Below are 6000 nucleotides of genomic sequence, written 5' to 3'. Positions count from 1 at the left end.
AAACCGAGAAAAAGTAAGCCATGGTTTGATAATGAATGTCATAATCTAATAGAAATAAGAAATCAGGCTAGACTTAGGTGGTTAAATAACTCTGATGATACAAATCTAAACAATTATAATAGAATAAAGCGAGAAGTTAACCGCACGTTTAGAAGTAAAAAAAGAGATTACTTGAAAAGCAAAATTAACGAAATTGAAACAAACAGCAAAAATAAAAATATCAGAGATTTATATAAAGGTGTAAATGAGTTTAGAAAGGGGTGGCAACATAAAGTAAACTTGATAAAAGATAAAGAAGGTGATTTTGACCTTTTAAATGTCCATGTAGGAGATAAATCAGATATAAATGAAGTCCACACAGCAGAACCTTTAGTTCCAGAACCTAACTTGACTGAAGTTAAAGATGCTATTAAAAGGCTAAAGAATAACAAACCACCTGGCATTGATTTAATACCAGCTCAGTTAATTAAATATGGTGGAAATTTATTAATATGTCAAATTCATACATTAATTTGTTTAATATGGAATAAAGAAGAAATCCCTCAACAGTGGAAAGAATCCATAATTGTTCCTGTGTTTAAAAAAGGTGATAAAATGAACTGCAATAATTACCGTGGAATATCTCTACTCTCAACAACATATAAAATATTATCTAACATTATTTTAACAAGACTAACCCCATATGCTAATGAAATTATAGGTGATTATCAATGTGGATTTAAACGTAACAAATCAACTACAGATCAAATTTTTCACATCAGACAGACACTTGAAAAAAAGTGGGAATATAATCAAAATGTCCATCAGCTATTCATTGATTTCAAAAAAGCATATGATTCGGTCAAAAGAGAGAAATTATATAATATATTAGTAGAGTTTGGAATACCTAAGAAGCTTGTTAGGATGATAAAAATATGCACCAGTGAAACAGAAAGTAAAATTCGTGTGGGTATTAATATGTCTGACAAATTTACAATTCATGATGGGTTAAAACAAGGAGATGCATTATCTCCATTGCTCTTTAATGTTGCCTTAGAATATGCTGTTAGGAAGGTAAAAGAAACTAACGAAGGACTAAAATTAAATGGTGTGACTCAGTTGTTAGCATATGCATATGATGTAGACTTACTGGGGGATGATGTGAATACAATTAAGAATAATGCTAAAATATTTTTCAAAACTGCTAAAGAGATAGGTTTGGAAGTTAACAAAGAGAAAACTAAATATATGCTTACAGCCCGAAACCAAGTGTTAGGTAATAATCAAAATCTAATTATTGATAACAACTCGTTTGAACCAGTTTCCAAATTCAAATACTTAGGAGTAATATTAACAAATGAAAATAATATTAAAGAGGAAATAAAAAGTAGGCTTAATTCAGGAAATGCATGTTACTTCTCTCTTCATAAACTTTTGTCTTCTTGTTTAATATCTAAGAAACTAAAAGTTAAAATATACAAAACAGTAATTTTGCCTGTAGCACTATATGGATATGAAACTTGGTCCCTTACATTGAAAGAGGAACATAAATTGAGAGTATTTGAAAATAAGATCCTTAGGAAAATCTTTGGACCTAAAAGGGAAGAGGAGACAGAGGAGTGGAGAAGGCTACATAATTTAGAACTACATAATTTGTATTCATGTCCAGATATTATTAGAATAATTAAATCAAGAAGACTTAGGTGGGCAGGCCATGTGGCACGAATGGGAGAGGAAAGAGGAGTTTACAGGATTCTTGTTGGGAAACCTGATGGTAAGAGACCTGTAGGAAGGCCAAGACGAAGATGGAGGGACAACGTTGAGATGGACCTAAGGGAAATCGGTAGGGATGGAAAAGAGTATATAGAACTTGCTCAAGATAGGGAAAGATGGAAGGCCTGTGTTGCTGCCAGCCATGAACCTTCGGGTTGAAGAAGGCTAGTGAGTTAGTTACTTAGTTAGTTAGAAATTAAGTTATTTTTTAATCCACATATAAACGCACAAACATTGAAATTTAATTTACTGGTTGGAATAAACCTGATATAAGTTGTTCTTTACAGCACTTTTTAAAAATATATTTTTCATTTTTCACCTGTAAATTTGATTCAGCAACTTTTAGTGCATGTTGAAGATTTAGCAAATTCTGCATTTCAATTGTTGGCAACACTGTTGCTGTAGGAGAACTGCAAAGGGGACACGTTATTTTTGGAAAGGTCAAGTTCCGTTCCTTTTGCGGGGCAATAAAAGAGCCTATGCTCTTTGGCGGCAACCAGCAAAACGCAGTTAGAATGGTGTCAACTGTTGAGAGCGCGATATCTATTGGCAAGCGGTTGGGTGAATTTATATGCATTGGTTTTAAGACGTACGTACGTGCATGCATGCATGCGTGCGTGCGTGCGTGTGTTGTGCCGTGTGTGTGTTTAGTGTAGTGTTGTGTTTTGTACACTATGAATACTGTTACGAGTTTGAAAGAAACTTCATTTTCGCGAATGAGCGAAGCAGAACAAACGGAAGTAAAAAGGATGGGCCCTCAGCAGCCGGACTTCTGCATTGTACAAGAGGTAAGTACTCCCAAACTTCAATCATAAGCAACCCTCCCAACCTAGTTATTGTGGGCGGGGCGAGGGCATTCTGTATAATAACCAAATATCTTACATACACAAAATATTTTTTTCTGGACTGGACGAGTCCACCCCTCTGTCCCGCTAAGGATGCAAGTGCTTTCAATGCTGAATGAATGTCGTTGGTTAACATATGGTCGGGGTAATAGAAAGTAGATTGCAAAGTATGGTAGTCTTCCATTGTACATACCTGAGATTACATGTTATACTAATTAGTTTGCACTAGTCATTACTAATTGTAAATTGCATAATTAAAAGAGTGTTAATTGAATAAAAATCTTGTATTACTTCAAATATAGCGTGATTTGTGTGGGAAATAGTTGAAAATAAGGTTAACTGTTATTATTACTTTCTCAATTGAATATGAAGTTTCAAGGGGAGAGGAGTAAATATCCATTCAGTATAAAACATTTTTATTGTGAACACCCGTATGTGAACCGCACGCGACGCCACTGCATATCTGTGGTGTCAAATATTGAAATTGAAATGAAGCTGCAAGCTTCAACCTTTCATGGTGGAAATGAACGTTCCCTTTTACAGAATGCGTATTCTGTAGACTTTGGTGATTATGATGTTCGCTGAGATCAGCTCATGTATGATTCTATTATTATAATTGTCAGCTCTTTAATTATTTAGATCTGTTTAATTTCTTAAAGAAATTTGTCCTGTTTTTGAGAGCTGATAGCTGAAATCAATTAATAGAAGGGTCCTTTTGTTGCGTTAAAATAGTCAAATTTTGTTTCTTTTTCTTTTAAAAACATATTATTACACTTGATTTATTTTACATCGCTTTTTGTGCCACTTTTGGCTAATTTACGAAGATGGGGAAGAGTGATGATATGATGAAACTGATGAATGGTCACTCACAAATATCCATGCCCAGGCCAGGATTCGAACCCGGTAGCCCTTATTATTACACTTGTAATGGCAATTGTGTAACGGACATGTTCCTATGTGTGTTCTAAATTTTCACAGTGATTTCTGTGTGTCAGTCATTAATATATATCTGGATGATACCATATCCTCCCTCATATTTGTACTCTTTACATGAGAAATTTGAAAGTTTAAATCTGCATTTAGCTGAGCATCTAATGGTTTATTTCTCATTCCACCCCAAGGACCGTTTCATTGCTCCCTAATCAAGGGAGGTTTGAGACATTGTGCAAGCCTCCAATTACACAAATTATGCTCAAATACTAATGCCACTACAGCACAACATTTTGTATCAGTATATTCAATAAAGTGTGAGGTATCACATGAAATGAAAATTTTTACTTGCCTTTAAAGTCAAGTTGTAAAATAGAGTTTTCCAAAAAGTGTCTCCAAGTTCCTCAGTATCCCCCATTTGAAATTAAAAGTAATTTGTTTGTTATAACAAAAACTCTCCCCCCCCCGGAAATTTTTGAGGCTAAGATTGTTGGTGGGGGGCAAATTCCCCCAGGATTTTGTACCCTGGGTGTAATGGTGTAATGACATAAAACAGGACAAATTAAAATGTTATGAATGAAAATTTAAATCTTAAATGTATTAACCTGTATAACTAAGTGCTTTAATTATAAGTAACTTCAGGCATTGTTATAAAATAATCAAAACACACACACACACACACACATGATCAATCTTATTGTATTCAGAAAAATTCGGTCTATTACAATCACAGTTACATTTCAGGAAGGAGGGGGAGGGAGAGAGAGAGAGAGAGAGAGAGAGAGAGAGAGAGAGAGAGAGAGAGAGAGAGAGAGAGAGAGAGAGAGAGAGAGAGAGAGAAGTAATGGCCATCCTACTTCCTGGAAATTGATTCAAGTCCGGGCCACTGGATGATGGAAGATGTTGTCACACATTTTTGAGATGGCTAGTAAAAAGTTTGTATATCCATATATGGCTCTCCAATCCAAGATCATCCAGGGGTATCCACCACAACACTTGAGATTGGATTAAATTTGGTTACATGATATCTCCAGACAATTTATAAGAACTCTATTTTTTATTTTTGTAAAATCGTGTGTACTGTTGTGGAAATTAGAGCCCAATAAAATTTTCTGCCAGTTGTTAGATTTTTCCTGTGAAATTATGTACTTGCCTCTAACTTGCAATTTTCATGAACATTGAGCTCAAAATCTTGTGCATGATTTATGAAATGGAAAGGTTTACCGCTGATAAGAGCTATTTCTATTACATCTAACAATTTTTTTCTACGCAATTTATGAAATGGAAAGGTTTACCGCTGATAAGAGCTATTTCTATTACATCTAACAATTTTTTTCTACGTGCCATCGAAAAGAGGACAACAATTTGCCACAAGGTGAAATAACACTTGTAACATTAGCACAAACAATGTTTCCAACTATAAATGTTGGAATCATTCTTGTGGAACAACAATCACATGACAACATATATTTTGAGGCTTTTGTCTGTTGCCAAATTACCTTTGATGATACTATAACAATGTACATTTGTTTGTATATATTCATGCTTGGAAATTGTTTGTTTCATTTATCCTATATAAAGCTATAACCGACGTTCCTTCAGCATAGTTAAAGCTCTGAAATGACTCAAGTATGATAGAACTTATGTTACATTGTGTTCCTGAGGTTCCGAGGTTAGTATTCTAGTATGTCCACATTCTATATATATTATTTTTATTATGTATTTGCCAGTGTTTGGAAGTAACAGTTACTTTTAAAACCAAGTAGTTATAACTGTAACAGAGTTACTTTTCTCCAATAGAATTAATGTTACTTCATGCCACTTACTTTGCTATATAAGTGTTGTAAATTATTGGTGATTTAGGACTTAAAGTGAACCAGAACCATCGATAAATTACTAGTTTCTGCTGTTACAAATGTCCATCCTTTGTTACATTAATTCGTGCAAAAAATGGAAGAGGAAAAGAGAAAGTTGTTGAACTAAATTTGTCTCCTATCCATGGTCAGTCGGTAGGCACTGGGTTCCAGGCAGTTCAGAGTGACAGTTCTGTCATATGCTTAATCTTCCGTTTGTCAGTTTTCAATTCTAAAGCGATATGCATACCTCGGAAGAGGGGTGGATTTCCCAGAAGTAGGAACATGATATTTCTTTCCTATTGCTGTCAGTTTGACATTATCAGTTGTGTACTATAAAGTATATCTTGTTTCTGTATTTCGATAATCTGTGGCCTCATAATTGACCCCCTTGTGTAACCAGCATCCGATAGTTTTCTTTCTTTTTTATTACAATTAGTAATCGATTTGTGTAATTTGTTTGCAAGAAAATTTCCAGTTGAAAGTAACTGTAACTTGTGTTTTTTTAAAATGAGTTACTGTAACTCTGTTACTTTTTGCGCAAGTAACTTTTACTGTAACTATTTAACCTTTTAAAAAGTAACTTTCTAAACACTGTTATTTGCACTCTAGGTGTCACA

Source organism: Lepisma saccharinum, chromosome 16, assembly GCF_977018435.1.
Source record: "Lepisma saccharinum chromosome 16, izLepSacc3.1, whole genome shotgun sequence".
NCBI classification, from domain to species: domain Eukaryota; kingdom Metazoa; phylum Arthropoda; class Insecta; order Zygentoma; family Lepismatidae; genus Lepisma; species Lepisma saccharinum.
Note: the sequence above shows the minus strand (reverse complement) of the source record.